Source organism: Brachyhypopomus gauderio, chromosome 20 (assembly GCF_052324685.1).
Source record: "Brachyhypopomus gauderio isolate BG-103 chromosome 20, BGAUD_0.2, whole genome shotgun sequence".
Classification (NCBI taxonomy): Eukaryota; Metazoa; Chordata; class Actinopteri; order Gymnotiformes; family Hypopomidae; genus Brachyhypopomus; species Brachyhypopomus gauderio.
In genome coordinates this window covers 8,863,697-8,882,876 of record NC_135230.1, presented here as the reverse complement: position 1 = coordinate 8,882,876, position 19,180 = coordinate 8,863,697, and the positions used below count along the sequence as shown (strand labels likewise).

The 19,180-nt window shown below is 39.1% G+C and overlaps 1 long non-coding RNA gene across 3 annotated transcripts; it reads left to right on the top strand.

The window, feature by feature from the left end:
• Positions 1-3,485: 3,485 nt before the first annotated feature.
• Positions 3,486-9,715, top strand: LOC143484283 (uncharacterized). 3 transcript variants are annotated; one of them, XR_013122595.1, is made up of 4 exons: positions 3,486-3,613; positions 3,902-4,006; positions 8,027-8,201; positions 8,592-9,713. It is a non-coding gene; the product is annotated as an uncharacterized LOC143484283 (long non-coding RNA). The 3 variants fall into 3 exon arrangements; XR_013122594.1 differs by having other exon boundaries at positions 8,027-9,715; XR_013122593.1 differs by lacking the exon at positions 8,027-8,201 and having other exon boundaries at positions 8,793-9,703.
• The last annotated feature ends 9,465 nt before the right edge of the window (positions 9,716-19,180 follow it).

Below are 19,180 nucleotides of genomic sequence, written 5' to 3'. Positions count from 1 at the left end.
CAGTGATGTGTAATATTGTGCTATAGAAATGCTATAGAAATGTGCAGCCTTGTGTATTGTCGATCATTGTACTTAAAACCTTAGCCATCAGAAAATATTTACAGAGTACAGTGATATATGATGACATGGCAAACAGTTTTGACTGTGGTTCTGTTGTTCATCAGTGACACAAGGGCTTGTCATCCTGATGACACTAACATGTTTATTGCCGTAAATTCTTTTGGGACATGAACGAGACATTTTGAGTAATTTTCGGGGTTTTATAAGGAATCCATTGTGTGGCGCTGTTTGTACGAATTGTTTGATGATTGCACCATATCACAATGCACTGTAATATGTTAATATGACGTTGATGTGCCAAAATAAAATGCTTATTTCAAAGAAGGTAAATACTGGCCATTGTGGGGGAACAGATGAGGTATATCAGCTATTACAGTTTCTCTCAGATGCGTTTCAGGTGCATCTCTCGAATCGTCATGAAGAGTTGCGTAATAGCGGGAGCGCGTTTCTCACAACAATTGGTACAAACAGCGCCACACAGTGGATCCCTCATTCATGTCTTCAAAGTATTTATGTCAATGAACATGTGAGTGTCATTGATTACGAACATGAAACGTTTGTAACGTAGTTTTGGTTCTAGTTTAGTTCATGTTTTAAGCCCTGTGTTTCATGTCACATGTTGCTGATCATTTCTACCATGTCATTTCTGGTATTGTCCTGTCTGGTACTAAGGGATTGTTCAAGTCTGAACTCCTGCAGTGTTTAGCATTCATGTTTAATCTGTTGCCTTCTCTCAAGCTTTGTTTAGTTAGGTCTTTTCTAGTTTTGTGTTTATTTCTAGTTGTCTTTGGTGTTTCTGGTATTTGCTTAGGTTAAGTCATGTCTATCCATAATGGTTGTTCTGTGTCTGACTGCTATTCTGGTGCGAATATGGACTCTGATAAAGGATTTGCCCGTAATAAAACTGGCTTTTTTTAGAAGAGCGCCCCAGGCATACAGTCATATATCAGTGTACTCTGTAAACATGTTCTGATGGTTAATGTTTTGAGGACAATGATTGAAAATGCACATGCCTGCACATGTACATTTCAATGGTAAACTTATACATTACTGTATGTGGGAGATTTAGAGAGATTGGACTGGATTCAAATTCATGTTAATGTGTACAGTAACATTTACTGGCCATTTATTCACAGACCATGTCATTGCAATATAGAAAATAAATAAAAGGCATAACACTCCAGAGCACAAAGAAAAAAAATGACTGAATTAGAAATGTAAAAATAGGAAATAGGCAGAACTGTACAAGTAACGCTGTATGGAAAATAACAACAATCTTTCTACACCTCCCAATGTTTCTGTATGCCGGGCCACAGGTTTGTCATCCACATCTCAACACATATCTTCTCATGCAATGCAGCGTGGAAGGAACCTTCTGGAATGTCTGATCCAGCCTCTGCAGGTGTCTGCTGTGATGTCCACACACTGCAACCGTCAGCACTGTCATCTGTCTGTATGTGCTGACCAGTTGAAGGTTCATACTGTAAGAAGCACCTCTGAGTTATTTTAGAGAACTGGTGGATCATTGGTTGATCTAAAGCTTCACACACTCTCCTTCATGAGTGGAAGTCACGATTCACCTAAATATCAGTCCAGGAGAAATGCACCAAAAAAGTCTAAAAGAGATGTAAAAAATATGAGTTACAGATTGTGACAACTGGTTCATCACTTATTTAATGACTTATATAACAAATGAATGCTGATATGTTTTGGGGGACAGGATTACTCAACAGAGAACAAGGATACTATGGATCGACATAACAAAAGTAACTGATAATGTAGGAAACAGCAGACAGCTGTATAAAATCATTTGCTTGATTATGCCAAGTATTTGATATTTGTTCAAAATGAGTGGGAATGATGCTAGATTACTAAATGATGTGGAGGTTGAACAAGTAATTTTGAGAAATTCAAGTCTGATCTGCAAAATGCACCAAAGTGAAAGAAAACTGTGATTGAACAATATGGTAGGGGAGTGTCTAGTAAAAGTTGCATATTTAACTGTTCCCTGAAAAATACTGTTATAAGACAAACACCAGTCGTTGTTATTTCTGATATATCCATTTACTGGGAGATTTTTACATATTGTTATCTTGTGACATTTTCAGTGACATTATATCTAGATTAATGGAAAGTCACCAAAGTACTGTAACCTTGTAGATTAGTGCTATTAATTTAAACAAAGTAATAACAAGTAGCCTGTTCATTTAAATGAACTAATGTTAGAAGCTCTATACATAAACTACCACTGCAATTTTCTAAAAACACTAAGACATCTAAAAAAATAAAAATGTATCAGTTACTTTGTGCTCTGTGATTACCTTAGCTACTGTTTGTTTTCTCTGACTTGCCAAAAACAAATGTTTATTTTTTCCCGGTTCATCGTTGTAATAAAACCCTATTAAATGAAGCCAAACCGAAAGTGAAACCAAAGTTGTTTCGTCCTGTTTATCAAATCAGATTCCACAAAAATCGTTACAACCACGCAACTGTGAATACATGTAATTTTGTTAGTTTGTGTTTTGAAATGAGAAAAATCACACTTGGTATGGATGATTTATTTATTTATTTAGAAATCTCACACTTGCTTTTTATCTTTAAGTAAAAGATCCAATATGCGTTAAACATCAATCATCGCACCACGACCATATTAATAAATAATGTAACGGCAAACGTTGTACAGTCTGGGTTTGGTGAATCCGGTTGGTTTCTTAATGTGTGAACGCTACCACGCCGGAGTGAGCGTTGATCTCACCACTCCAGTCATGAACAGCATTAACACAAAAACTATGTATCTAGACCAATGATCTGACTGATGGAGAAAAACGGAGAGAGATGAAAGAGAGACATAATGGTTCGTACATGGATCCAGATCAGTATTCTCTCTCAATATACACCAGAAAAAATATTCTTAAAACTTCTGAATTCTGAAAAAGATCCATGTTCATGTCCTCCATGATGCGATGCAAGCTGACCAGCGCAGGGATAATGCTAACAGCATAGGTGTTAACTTAAATACAACCCCTATCACGATTAGCATTAAACCTGAACTGAACAAGGTCGGCAGCGGCATGGAAAGGCAGTCAACAGTGCCACCTACAGGTGAAGAAAAGGTCGCACACGTTATGGTAACTCTTTAAGAGGTAATCATGTATACTTATTTCTATTCTGCCTATATCCTGGGGTTTATAAGAGAAGAAGAGTATTTGCCAGCAACTATTTCATCATGTATATCATTTACCACACAAAATGAAAGATGCTATGTATGATAAACAAGAACTGATAAACAAGAACTGTGTGTTTACATATCAAAAGATGCAGGGTCTTGACTATTACTATTTAGAGAGCTCCTGTCAGATTGAGCTCTGAGTCTGGGCTTGAGATTTAAAGAGAAAAGCGGAGAGTGACGTCTGTCCTGTATAAGTATGGTTTCGGTTTGTCCCCACCTTCACACTCTTCCTGTAAAGAGGAGTAGCAATCCCTACCTGAAGTGACCTTTAAATGTTGGTTAAACTGAGTCATATCGCAGATGACGTAAGGCCTCCTTCAGATGGTAATGGTTTTTTTAAACCTTGGTTTTTCCTTTGCCTTTAAATAAAAAAATAGTTTTTCCGTCTGGAGATGACGGTTGTTGTCTGTTAGAAATAGCCACGTGTGATTAACAATCGCCTTGTGTTTCTCTGTGAACTTCTAACCTTCGTTGCCAATAGTAAAACCTGTGTTTAAAAAAGAACCAGAACACATTAATCTTTATATTCTGGTTGTTATATGAGTCGAGGAAATGCTAAGCTAACAGAGTTAAACTATGTTTACCTCCCCCGACCCGTTTCCTTCCTCTTAGCACCCGGCATTCGCAGGTGTTCTGTGTGGACGTATTTCTCCAGGGTTGGACACGGCTCCTCGGTTCCCGCACGTCTGCGCTCATCATTATCAAATTCTCCATAAGGTATTCCAGTCCATTAAGCTTGTTAAGTAAAGCAATGCAGGTTCACAGATCCACTCTCGCTTTTTCTCTCTCAACCCCTTCACCACCCCCCCTTACACACAGCCACGAGGTGAGCAGGTCTAGAGCTCACATCCCTATATCTCTTTATATATTTCACTGATGACTCATCAGAAATCCCCAGGATGGTGGGGGAAAGTATTTGGTCTCTGATTGCATCTTTATGAAACTATCATTCTTTAACAAGTACAGCATTTCTGTGAAGAGATTTTTCATTCTCAACATTAAAATAGTTGGAAGTAAATTTTTCTTGTAGACACTGAATACGTTTACGTCATTTGCAGTTGGTTGGGTGGGCAAAACCTCCAACTTCTTAGACGTTTATTGCTATAATGTACAGTAACATCTATTCAAACTAAAATATCTTAACATATAAAGGGAATGGCTGGAACTCTCTTCCCAAACACAGCTTCAGTGATGTTGAAAAACAGACAATAAACCAACGTAACACAACCACTGTAGTAGCTGTCATTTAAAAATAAGATTTAAGACATGTGTTTGCAGGGAACACAATACAGTTTCATAATAAAGAAGAAATACAATCAAGAAAACACAATAAAAATGCTAAAACCCAAATCCACTAAACCCACCCTGTAGCTGTTGTTTCCCACAAGCTAACCATTCACATGAATAAATTCTGCACTGTAATGAATTGCAACCATGAAATTACACCAACTAATGCAGTTAAAGTGCATTAATGACAAGGTCATTGCAAGTATGTCATGATGGTGATGATAATGCCAAGATGAACGTTTGCTTCTCAGCAGATAAAGCAAAATGCTGTATTCTCTAAAAATCTCAGAAACAAACATACACACAGACATCACATTTATTTTGATAAATTTTATATGTAAGTTAGAGTGAGGTAAAATTTGAAAAGAAGTTTGTACACTCAGTAAAATACATTTCGTTGCTTGTGATGTTGGTGAGGGCTGTGAGATTTCAGTTAGAATGAATCAATCATTGTTTTTCACTCTGAGTGAAAGTCTGAATGACTGTTGAGACCACACCATTCGATGTCACGTGTTCATCTTGACCTCAAACGATCTATTTCAAACGTTCAGGTGGCCTGCTTTCTTTTCTTCAATGCAAATTGCTGCAAACTCTTTAGCTGTAGTGGATTCAGGAATTCTCCAAATACTTTTTATGTTCTTTCTGCTGCGGGTTTCATTTTGAATAGATATAATTGCCATTTTTACCTACCAGTCTTCACTTAATCACACATAATGATAAAATGAAAGCATGTTTAGAAAATAAATCAAAAACATCTAGCAAAGTGAATTTCAGTGGACTATGTTTGGCTGAGTGCATAGGACACTAGCACTGAGCACTTCACATGAGTAACAGTGTCATTTGAATCACTTAGCATTCATTCTCATTATATCAACTGCAGAGAAGCGTTTTAATGGTAAATGTCTGGTTTGACCGCAGTTTCAGTTTCGGGCAGTGCTCCTCTTCAAACACTTATTGTATACTGATGTTGCTAAGGGATGCAGAACATTGTTCTAAGCGACAATTCACCCGTCTTTGTTCTTCCCCTTGAGTGACTGTTCATGAGATGCAAGCGATGTGTAGGAAATGACATGTACTTTTTCAACACTACACTGGAACTGTATCAGCGGCATGACTGCCTATTAATTTATGCCTCAGAACCATGACGGCATTTAAATAATGATGTAAATAGTGATAATAATGATAAACTAATTATGTAGTTAAAGCATGTTAAGAACTGTAAATGATTCCGTACCTATACTGAAACTGTAGTAAAAAGATGTATGTAGTAAAAATAATGAATTGTCTGAATATATATATATATATATATATATATATATATATATATATATATATATATATATATATATATATATATATGCTTTTCCATAAGATTCTTCCCATTGGTGACTGAAGATTTCTATTCAACTTTCCCTTTTTAGTCACTATTTCACATTACACATTGTCTGTCTCTGTCTGCTTATGTTCCTAATTATATATATATATATATATATATATATATATATATATATATATATATATATATATATATATATATATATATATATTAGTGGTGGGACTTTAACGCATTAATTTCGATTAATTAATTACAGGAAAATTAACGCACTAAAAATATTAACACATTTTAACGCATGAGACACTTTTGCACCGTGGAATGTTTCTCAGTGCACGAGTTCTAGACGTACAGATTATATGGACGCACAATAAAATGAGCATGATGGAGATGACTGAAGAGGCTACGCTGGTGGATGGGAAATTTAAATATAAGAAACTTCCAGATGGAAGTACAAACAAAAATAGTGTTATTTGCACTTTATGTAGGAAGGAGTTCGCTTATCACAGGAGCACTTTCACCCTTCGTTACCACCTCAACGCAAAACATGTTGGGGCTAACGCGCAGGTCAGTAATGATAACTTATCTGCTAAGAACGTTTTGGGAAACTCACCCCTGGATTTTAAATGACCTTCATTGAACCATTAAGACTGGATTAAACTTTCGCGAGTGACCGTAGCGCGCGACTCCGCACGCGTTTATACATGACGCGTCACATTATTTGCAGTGTTGTCCGCTCTCTCTGGTCGAGGATAAAGGCTTACAAGAAGCGCTGCAAATTGCGTCAACTGATGCAAGTTACGAACTACCGTCCAGAAAGACAATGTCGAAGAAAATCCAGCAGCTATATGATGAGGAAAGGGAAGTAAAACAGGTTATTGTGAAGAGCGCCACAAATGTGGCTCTGACTGGGGATCACTGGACCTCTGTTAGCAACAAGAATGATCTTGGTGTGACAGCTCATATAGATGATGAATCTATAGATGATGAAGATCCAGTCATTTGCTTTGAGCATGCAGAAGACCACTTCTAGGCACTATGGAGATCCCTGTGGCAGAGGCCTGGGAAATTATAGAAAAATATACCATCTAAAATGGTATTAAAAAACATCTTCTGATTTACTTCAATTCTTCCAATATCCTGAGCAAAACTCCCAAAATTAAACATTTTTGGTCAGAATTTCCAGTGTTGAACTGAGCTGTTTTCTGCACTCATCTATTGGTCTGTGTAGTAGACTGGTGGAAAAATAAACAAGATGTTGAAGTTTATGATTATGTTCATTGATTCATTCATCATTCAACCTTAAATTAATATTTCTCATGTTAAATACTGAAATGCGATTAAAATGCGATTAATTTCGATTAATTAATTACATAGCTTCCGATTAATTCGATTAATATTTTTGATCGCGTCCCACCCCTAATATATATATATATATATATATATATATATATATATATATATATATATATATATATATATATATATATATATATATAAGCAGACAGAGACAGACAGTGAAAGTTGGATGGAAACTTAATGTGTAATGTGAAATAGTGACTAAAAAGAAGAAAGTTGAAGAGAAAGCTTCAGTCAGCGAGGGGAAGAGACTTATGGTGAAGCAGGGGGCCCCCCACCTGAAAGTGCTGGAAATGTACTGCCCACACGGCCACACCAGACGTGTGGCTCACCAGTACGTCCAGGAAGCAGGACCAGACCTGATATTTGATATTCACGCACACACAAAAAAGTTAAACATATGACGAAGAAGACGCTAAGTGCTAAGATCAGTAAAGGAGAAGACACGGGACCCACACTGACCACTGTGCACCTACACTGAGGAGATGACAGGGGAATGGTGTTAAGGACATCTCCCTACACTAAAACATGCTTCTGTCAGCACATGGGTGGAAGGTATATTTCTGCTGGTTATTAGTTGAATACTCTTCATGTGTGTGTGTGTGTGTGTGTGTGTGTGTGTGTGTGTGAATGCGTGTGTGCTATGCGTGTGTGAGCAATGAGTCAGTGAAGTTTTTATCCCCACGCAAACTCTGCAGGCTCTAATATCAAGAGTCTTACTAATTACTAAACCATATCACTCATGTTCTGAAACAAAGGAAATGAGATGGGTATGAGACCAACGAGACACACTGAGACCTCTACATGTAAAATGCACCAGCTATAAAGTGAGAGAAATGAGAAGGAGGTTTAACACGTCTAAGGGCGGGTCTTTCCCCAAGACCACCTCACATGTTGGAAACACCAAAGCATGGGGGAGCCCACAGAACTCTGGTAAAACACCTTCCACACACACTCAACTGTGGCCTAATTCATTCACAATGAATTCTTCCATGTTTCATCAAGTAATTGACAGTTTTGGCACTAGCAGGGTTATAAGAATATGTATGTAATAAAAATGTTCTGAAGCGTGATTAAAGAATCTAAGAGCAGTTATTTAATTGGGCTAAACTTTACTGATGAAACAAATAAAAGTCCTGCAATTCCTGTGATGTCGTACTCTAAAAAATGTACAAAAACCACTTTTTAAAGTCATTATTTAAAAATTAAATTTACAATAAGGATAAATTTCTCTTTCATTCTGTCCAAATTTCATACATAGTTAATTAATATCTTAAATTTTAATTGTCCATGACCTGATAATCTCATTCCATTTATCCATAGTGTCTGAATCCTACGAGACTGTTGAAAAAGATCTCGAAAGGTTAGCAACAGTCAGGCAGCAGTATTGGAAAGGAAGAGGGCGGGGGAGGGGTGTGTCAGAAGTGCTGCGTCGTCAAGCCGACGTTCTTTTAAAACCGCCAGCCGTATGCACCTCCAACGAGATCGTCGCCAGGCTTTTGATGTCTAAATTTGCTCCGACAGTTCAGAGAAGCGTGGGTGTGTCCCGGAGAACCAGAGAACACGAGGGAAAGGAAGAAAGAGAGAAAGCTGAAGGAGAGAAGTTCAATACCAACGTGGTGTTACGGTGACATTTAAAGATGAACGTGTGTTTCTTCTAAAGGGTTTCAAAACAAGTCAAGATTGCAGTAAAGTTTCCAGAGAGAAACAGCTGATGAAGGACTTCTGATCTGGAACGTCCTGTTTCTCGGGAAACGTTGTGTTCTTCACTTCAATTTGAATATCCCTACATCTTTTACTATAGTATTCGGCAGCTATCACCTGGATTGTTACCCTATTGTTACCCTATTGTTACCCTATACTCTATTGGTTTCCATCTGAGCATTTGTTGATGATTATAATTAAAAATGGGTTTGCAAAATTTGTCATCAAAATAGAGGGGAAATGCTCTATAGGCAAGTCTAAAAATAAATTATTTGGAACTTAGTGAGTGAGCTGGAATTTACTCTAAGAATTTCTAAGAACATTAAGTGCTCTAAACTTAGGGTTAGGGTATAAAGTACATCTGTACATTTGTACACTGTTTCACTTTTGATTTGATTGTAGGGGAGAATTCAATAAAATGTTTTGCATCATCTCATTCTCATTTCTCAACCCAAAACCCAAAGTGACAACACCTAGCACAGGTGGCTCTCTCAATAGTGTATACTGGAGTTTTACTAACGAGACACAAGAGTTTTGTTTTTACATGCTCTTCTGATCCGTCTAATGCTTTTCTTCAAACAGTAAAAGACCTGCTGTTCATTTAAATGTTTGGTTTGAGCATTTTCCAAAATTCCCCCTGCCCGCTGCTGAACTTCCGAACTTCAAGAATAAACATGCAGTAGACTAACGGTGTATGTAAAAGGCATTTTTAAGAATAATAGAATATTCAAAACATGTTACTGACCAAACACACCACCACCACTGACATGTATCATATGTACTGACTGGATCTACAGTCCTTGTGGTAAGATGTCCCACTGTGTATTGTCAGATTAAACAGGGAGCCACTTTCTGTATGTAAATTTATTTTTTAGCTTTCGGTGACTGGGTGTTTGTGTTGTATTGTGTTTTCTTGATGGGGTAACCTGTTTGGTGTTCAGGTTAATCTTGCTGAAGGTAACAAGTTCATATCAGGCGACACGGCAGGCATTCACACCTGCCCCATGCACGCTCTGAACCTGTGGGCATCATGGCTCACAACTTGGTCCTCTTCTTTTTGCTTTTATGGAGGTAATGACCTAAGGCTTCCTCACAACTCTAGCTTCTGGGTTTCTTCTGTACAATATCAGGAGGATTTTGTCATTTCTTCCCAAAATAAGCCCCTTCAGGTGTTCAGTCCCTAGTCATCGCACTGTTGGACTGCTGCAGCTGGTTCCTGGCTTGCTGCACAGTGGTGCTCTCCTTGTGTTTAATCCCCACAGCTTTCCCACACAATTCCATGGATGTGTGCCTTCCACCGGACCAGCCCCTATCGCCCTGACGACCTTAATGGACCCCACCCCTTCAAGTACCTAACACTCATAAAACCCAGTACCTAACACTCATGAAACTCAGTACCTAACACTCATAAAACCCAGTACCTAACACTCATGAACCCCAGTACCTAACACTCATGAACCCCAGTACCTAACACTCATGAAACCCGGTACCTAACACTCATGAACCCTGGTACCTAACACTCATGAACCCCGGTACCTAACACTCATGAAACCCAGTACCTAACACTCATGAACCCTAGTACTTAACACTCATGAAACCCAGTACAGGGCCATGCGGTGGACTAGCGACCTGCCCATGGTGTACCCTGCCTTCGCCCGGAGATGCTGGGATTGGCTCCAGCCCCCCCGTGACCCCGACTAGCGGGATTAAGCGGTTCGGATAATGGATGGATGGATGGAAACCCAGTACCTAACTCACCTCTGGCAACAAGTTCAGCTTGACTTGCCACTGCTCAACACACAAGGAAGAGAAGCACTGAGCCTTTTCAGTATCAAAGTGGTGTAATGAACATCATCCTGTCTTCAGCTGTCTTCAAACACAGACAGAAACAGTGTGCCAGTGTGCTTTTACACTCATTGTGTTCAATTTATATTTATGGTGGTATTTATGGTATACAGCAAACCTAAACCTGTGATTTCTTTCTAATTTGGTTAATCTTGCTTTTTTGGCAACACAATGTGCAGTTATATGAACACCCTTTCAGTAAATATTATTTATTATTATAGAATGTCTTCTCTTCCAAACTGGGTCATTATGTGGGGTAAATGTTACAAGTGCTTATGGGCACTTGGGCACAACATGAGCACTGATTGGAAGGGCTGATGCTCGTTAGAGGAAGATTTAGATTGGAATATGATGGTAATTGGTAACTGGGATCTGTTTCCCCTGCATGTAGTGATTGTAATGAGGGAGGCTTGTAAGATAAGAGCGGATGGGTTGTGTTAATGTGTGCAGCAGATGAGTGCGAATTGAGGATCTCTGCTCTGATTGGGCCAGGCAGGGGTTGCTCAATCATATAATGTGAAATACTTCCAGAGAGGAGGCCTTCTTAAAATAGAGAAGGATGAGAACACTCACCCTTCCTAAAGTCAAGAGAGCATTTCAGCTCAAATGGAATGATCCTTCTTAAAGGCTAAACCTGATGGCCCTTCTTAAAGGTTACATTTTAATCTTGAAGTAGAAAGTTAAATTCTTAACACTCTTACGATTTTGTACCATTTGGTCCTGTGTAAACATTAGCTGTGGGTGTTGAGGTTTTTTTGCCATGTAGTTATGGGTTTAGTGTTGTGTGGGGTGTTTAGAGGTGTGTGTGTTTTACACCTAAGGTTGTAAGCCCAAAGAGGGCCAATGACTCATTTGTGGGTTAGATGATGGGGTGTTGGCTCCCACATCCTCATGGTTTCCTTTGAGAGAAGGTGTGTGTCCTTTGACAAGTGACTGCATCCATTTTATTTTGTTCCCTTCCCCTTGTGCAAATTGGACTTTAAGTGGTGACTAAGAAGCGTTTACTGACCTGTGTTACTGTTTGACTGCTTCTGTAAGGTGAAATGTTGGTGGTTGAAGTTGTAAGTGGCTATTCCCTTCTGACGTAGCTGTGGTATTTATTCAACAGTCTGAATGCTGATGGCCCTTCATACTCCAGCCTTGCTTCCTCTAGCTGTTGAGGTTTGAGCGCTCTAGCCTCAGTCAAACGCACATTGTAATTCTGATCTGTGAAAATCCTTCAAATGGCACATGTTTGCCTGTATTGTCAAAATCCAGCACTCACTGTAATGTTTCCACACGCGTATCAACGCCAAGTATTCCATTACGGGTCATGAAGCGGAGGAGTTAATAATGTAGCGTTGTTTTACTGGGTCTCTCATTGCTGATGGCTTTTGAGAATGAGATGTTTGCTTTAGTTTCTGGAAATGTCCTGACCTGAAATGTTTAACACAGAGATCAAGTGTTTTCTGTTCCCAGGATCTGTACACTAGTACCCTGAGGGCTCTATCCCTAGCGACACCGCTAGCCTCATACTACAAGACGTTTCCTAGGCAGCAAAGCACCATGTTGCTACGGACAGGAGTGTGTGCTTCAGGCTGTAAATGTGACGATCACTAGTGACACTCGTCAGTCTGTATGAGCCTTAAATACACTGAAGTGAGTATAGATGTGAGGAATGAGGTAAACACATCCCAAGATGTGAGGAATGAGGTAAACACATCCCAAGATGTGAGGAAGAGCCAGTGAAATGCGTAGATCCAGCTTACACCAAAGTCACAGCACATATCTCAGAGCTATACGTGTCATAGCATGTTTTACAGCTATAGGTGTAGAGGTATGTTGGAGATACATCACCAAGCACACCTGCTGGCATGCAATGGTGAGCAAGGGAGAATTCTAGCAAGTTTTGCACCCTACAGTTTTTGGGGTTTTCTAGTACAATCAATTAAATCCTCTCAAGACTGAACTAAAATGAAATAAAAATGTATGAAGTAAAGTGTGTTTTTGCTGTGTTCACTTTATCCTGGCTCTAAACTGGAGAACAGAGAAATGTACCAGTTAAATTTGACCGATTTACAGTTTACCCATAAAATAAATAAGGCTTTTTTCATTTGATTGGCAAAACTTTGGGCATATGGACATACAAACTGGATTCCAAAAAAGTTGGTACACTAAACAAATTGTGAATAAAAACTGAATGCAGTGATGTGGAGATGGCAAATGTCAATATTTTATTCGTAATAGAACATAGATGACAGATCAAAAGTAAAATGTAACATTTTAAAGAAAAAATATGTTGATTCAAAATTTCAGTGTCAACAAATCCCAAAAAAGTTGGGACAAGTACCAATAAGTGGCTGGGAAAAGGAAATTGAGCATATAATGAACAGCTGGAAGAGCAATTAACACTAATTAGGTCAATTGACAACATGATTGGGTATAAAAAGAGCTTCTCAGAGTGTCACTGTCTCTCTGAAGCCAAGATGGTTAGAGGGTCACCAATTCCACCATTGTTGCGCAGAAACATATGAATAGTGTTACCCAGTGTAAAATAGCAAATACTTTTAAGTTATCATCATCAGCCCTGCATAACATCATCAAAAGATTCAGAGAATCTGGAACAATCGTTGTGCGTAAGGGTCAAGGCCATAAAACTCTTCTGTCTTCAGTCCAGATCTTTCAGCTACAGAGAACATTTGGTGCATCATAAAGAGGAAGGTGTGACAAAGGAGTCCCAAGACGATTGAACAGTTAGAAGCCTGTATTAGACATGAATGGGAGAGCATTCCTATTTCTAAACTTGAGAAACTAGTCTCCTCTGTCCCCAGACATCTGTTGAATGTTGTAGGACAAATGGGGGGATGCCACACAGTGGTAAAAATGGCCTTGTCCCAACTTTTTTGAGAATTGTTCATGCCATGACATTTTTAAACAACTTATTTTCCCTTAAAATGATACATTCTCTCAGCTTAAACTTTTGATCTGTGATTTGTGTTCTATTCTGAATAAAATATTAGATGTTGGCACCTCCACATCATTGCATTTAGTTTTTATTCACAATTTGTTTAGTGTCCCAACTTTTTTGGAATCCAGTTTGTAATTCTAAGTGGTCTATTTAAATGTTTTACATCTCTGGTGTTCCTGATCATAGAAAAAAATGGAGAAATCAATACTTTCTCTCTCTCCTTCACACACAAACGTTGTCTCTCTCTCATGCACACACACACATCATTCAAGCTGTGTGTCTGACACCTGTCCCCTGCCACTGCAGTCTCACTTGCAGACAAACTCATAACATTTCATCATTTTTCTGTGAAAATTGGTTTTACTATGGGCTGTCCCTGTATTCGTTCTGCCCAGTTTGACTCAACTAATTTGCTCTATATCGCATGGCACCATCGAGCTGGAACTGTGAAGGCTAGCGCACGCTTCTTCATATTTACAGATTACGCTTCTGTTCCAACTGCCTCCGGTGTTACATCACTGGAGAACTCACCCTGCTTGGTGGACATGGCGGCCAGCCGCCTACGTCAACATGGCTGGGCACCGTGTTGAGGGTGGAGAACGAAAGAGAGCTGTCTCAGACTCACGGCCAGAGATGGCTCTGACGTCACCAGTGATCAAACCTGTAAACGACAGGACTAGCAGTTCTGTTTTTATGCCTCAGGGTTATGAATGTGACTTCTTGTCTTTCTCACATTTCACTCTGGACCTGCTCAATGACCAAATATTGGTCAGAGAAGGTTACTTACTGTGACCTTCATCTCTTCTGGACAGAAGGCAAAGCTCAGAGTATTATTGGGGCAGCTGCCAACAAGTTATCCCACGTCCTGTGTTAACGATATTAAAGTCAAGTCAAGCTTTGAACTGTATTTGTCAAAGCAGATTTAATGTGAAGGAGATACATGTTCATACTGGAAGGAGCTTGACCTTGCAAGCACATAGGTGTGCTGATTCTGTCTGGGGGTATTTAAAGGATAAGTCACATATATAGCACTCTTTACCGCACACATTGTTACATAACAGCGTTACGATGTCTTGGCCCAGACACTTAATGAGCAGGTCAGCGGTGACACACCCTTGGGGGATTAATGAAGGACTTAAGGGCCAAGCTTACAGCTTGCAGTTCATGCTTCATAAGTTACACTATATGAAGACAGGTTCAGTGTAGGCGTAGAGGTGAACGTCATGGAAGAGTCCACCACCAGACCTCATGGCTGTGACTGTCCGTTTAATATAACCTGTCGGAACTTCTGATGTTTGCCAAGAAAATGTTCATTTGAAACTTATCTTTGTATATTTATGGGGTTTGCAACAAATGACATATCCACAAAAATAGTTACTAGTCCTGAAAGAAACAATTAGAACCTTTTTAAAAAGAAGAAGAAAAAGTGAACAAGTGATGCTAGTTAAGTTCTAATTAGGCCTGTGTTGAAAAAAACGATTTTCCGATTCAGAATCGATTCGCATATGATGATCTGATAATCGATTCGTATGTCCAAAGATCAATTTTTTAGTGAACTTTTACCCCCGCCTCGTCACTGAATTCATGCAGGCGTGCTCGGTCTAACTAACTGTAAAACAACATGGCGTCGGACAGTGACGGTAACTACGATAGTCAAATCGGAAATCTAAAAGCAGAAGGACAGTTTATCCAGTGTCAGTGACTATTTACAGTTAGTCCATGTCACTGACAGTTTACTCAGTGTTTTTACAGTTTAAAAAAGTTAAAAATGTTCTTGTAACATTGGGCGCAAGGCGATGGACGAGACAGAATCCTTTGCACTTTCCAAATCGTTACGTTTAATACATTTACTGAAGCGCAGACAGCGCACATAAAACACATTTACATAGAACATGTGACTCAAACAACGACGAGCACAGGACGCTGCGCGAACACACAAACCCCACGTGACGAGACGAGCCACAGGTGAGACGGATTATCACAAGACGCACCCGCACCCACGGAGATCTACAGACGCAGATGAGTAGACGAAGACAACGTTAACACGCCCAACAGGGAGGGGTCATAACATGACAGTTCTGTTCTTATATTCGCACTTTAAAGAAAAATACACGTTTACATTTTATACTTTCAGTTTATTAAGTGTGAGCACTTTTAAAATAAAAATGCATTTGGTAGCAACAGCTTTTGGGTAAATTCTTAATTATTTCAATTATAATAATAATGCACTGGTTAGTGTCTCAGTAGGAGTCCACTGTTGCAGACATAGACACCTCAAAGATGTCCTCTGTTTATTGTCCTATTACCTTTCTTGAAAGTAGATTTATAATGACCCTTTTCACCAGTATTCCAGCCATCAGTAACTACCAACTACCAGTAACTATTTGCTGATTAATATCGATATAATACTAGTTTTAACATGTTGCTTCTGTACATAGTCAGGAAACAGCTCAAATACATTTTTAATAACACTAAACCCCAAAATCGGATCGAATCGATTAAATCAAAATAAATCGATTCTTAATCTTCAGAATCGGAATCGGATCGATTCTTGGAATTTGAATCGATACCCAGCCCTAGTTCTAATATAATTCTCGCCATATTCTTAAAATGTATTAGAAATATAATTTGTATTTTTTCTGTAACTGGAATGAAATACAGACACTGCTTTTGATTCTGATTACTTAAATTTGTTTTATGCAGCCTGTCACTACCCAACCCTGAACAGAACATAGCTTTGATAATTTATATTAGACTTCTGAGTCAGCATATAGCAAGAACTTATAGCTACAATTTCAGGCCTTCAATGTTATATAGGTTGGAGTTGGAGTTGTGTATGTGAGTAAATATCTTTTAATATAAATGTTCAAATACCCCCTTTAATTCAAGTTTCTTGAAATGTGTGACTTGCCAGAAGATTGGACCCTGAACGTAATAAATGGTGCAACATAGGCCAAATGTGTAAGAAACCACAGATGCTTTTGCGGCAGTAGGACCCAAGTGCTGAACATAAAAGCCAATTGGGAGGTGAGAAATGAATACTTTTAGTGGTTCGTAAACCGAAACTCTACCACTAGACCGTAGAATGTGATTAAAAGTCCAAAGTAAAGAAAATAAAACCTCCGCTTACTGTTTTCACGGGAAAAAAGAACAAAGAATGCCAGGGGGAAACTGACTGGTTCTCTCAAACACTGAGGAAGGATTTACCAAGAACAAACTGATTTTCCAACCCTAAAAACAATGACAGGAAAACAAAAGAGAAATTGACAGATTAGTCTTTTATCTTATATTTTGAAAAATGAGACATGAGACAGACAACTCGAGGGAGAAGAGAAGGATTCGAAAAGAGAGAGTGTGAAGGAGCTCGAGGGAAAGTCCCTAGGGCTCCTACCAAAATTACCGGCCAGTCTGTATGCCGTTAAAGCAGTGTGTTCTTTCAGTGGGTGACTGGGCAATACGCATACAACCTTGGACACACTATGTCCGCCATTTTACCTATGACATATGACATACGATGTCACACGATCATAGTTAAGCACTCCAGATTAATTTTGGGATAGAACAGTGTGCTGTAATTACATACTTCAAAATGGCTCCTGATTCAGTAAGCCATCCGGGTACTTTTTGCTTACTGTTTAATACATACTATGTATTCGGACATATCGCGTACTGCTTTGGTGCACTGCATAGGAGGGAATAGGACGGAGCCTATTTTCCCTGCTCTTATAAATCCTAACCACCAGGTGAGGCGCTTTTGGCTTGATTGCTTCGTAGGCTCCCCCTGGTGGCTGACGGCGGTCCAGCTCTGGTACCCACCCTTACGTTTCTATTATGACTTCATTAGGGCTGCTTGGGTTTTGTAGTCATAGTTGACCACATGGTTCGTTTATTTCTGAGAAAGAGGCTTTCATTCTTCATGTTCATTACAAAAAAAATTCCAGTGGAGTTTTTACACTGTAACTTTTGGCATTCAACTTTGGCATAAGTTACATTCTCTTCCTGAGTGTGTGTACTGAATACAAAAATGAAAGATAGCTACTGTTGAAGAACTAATTTTCAACAGAATACATTTTCATCTATTGGTCTCAGAAAAATACCTCCTGTAAATATACGTTAATTCAACGTTAGCTAGTTTTGAATTGTGTTACCCGAGGCTTGATTTGTCTCATTAGAAATCCACCCAAGACTTCTTCACCAATGATGTTCTTTGACTTTTAAAACAAATAACATTTTTAAATATAAAAAGAAGAATAACAAAAATATTAGTTCACAAAATAAAATACGTAAACCACGTCTTTACAGTATGATTTTTTAATGTACAACGGCACAGAGCGCAGTTCATTATACAAAAATAAACAGAGCCATCTGGTGGTGCCAAATGGAAATTGCATAATGTAGGAAGCGTTATTGTCTGTACCAAAATTCACCGGACGGCCATACGTATTTGGACATCTCTCCTAATTGACTTCAAATGTTTGCATAAATCATGCACATAAGTATCCAGTCCACAGGCAAATATTGGCAAAATAAAAGGTTGTACTGAACTTGGCTCCATCATAAGAAGTCAAAGGTCAGTTAATGAATGGAGTTACACTCATGCAGCCACATTTTTTTCAGGATAGCCAATTTTGACCTAACCACCATGTTTTTGGACTGCGGGGGGAACCAGACAACCCAGACACAGGTAGGACATAGAAACCTCACAAAGAACACAAGAGAAAAAAAAACGTACCAACCACCGAGACACGCTGTGTCTTCCCCCGTATGTCCCTTTCTGTGAAATGGAAGTCCAGAAACACCAGAATCAGAAGCTCGGCCACAAAGTGGTAGACCACGCGAAGTCTACCTAGCGTGCAAAAACCACCTGTTCTGTTTCATCACAGTCTACATGAACTGTCTTTCCACTTCTTTGACTTACATGCATCAGCAGTGCGCGTTTGGGAACTCGATGAAATGGTCTTCCGTGTCCGAACATCTGCACGCACCTCACCTGGACCAGGGAGCAGCGGGAATGTTTGCCCCGGAGCGATGGGTGTAGCTGATGGATGATTAAGCGTTTGGCAGATACCAACAGAACGTGTCCTCGGTGGAGGAGGGACAGTGGCCAGGGGCTGTTTTTCAAGGTTAGTTTCGCAAGCATTGTGTCAATGCTATTGACATAATGGTTTTGTGTCAATGCTATTGACACAACATAAAGGTTTTAACAGTCCTTCCTAACTTTTGTGGCAAATATTTGGGCAAAAGGCCTTTGGAGGAGCCATAGTGTTTATCTTCTTTATATAGTATTTTACCCTTAGTGAAAACACTTATCAACAGTCTGGTCTGCTTCGTGTGTTACGTGTCATACATGTGTGTGCTCTCACCAGAACAAATTCCCTGTATGTGTAATATGCTTTGCGAATAAAGTGATTCTGAC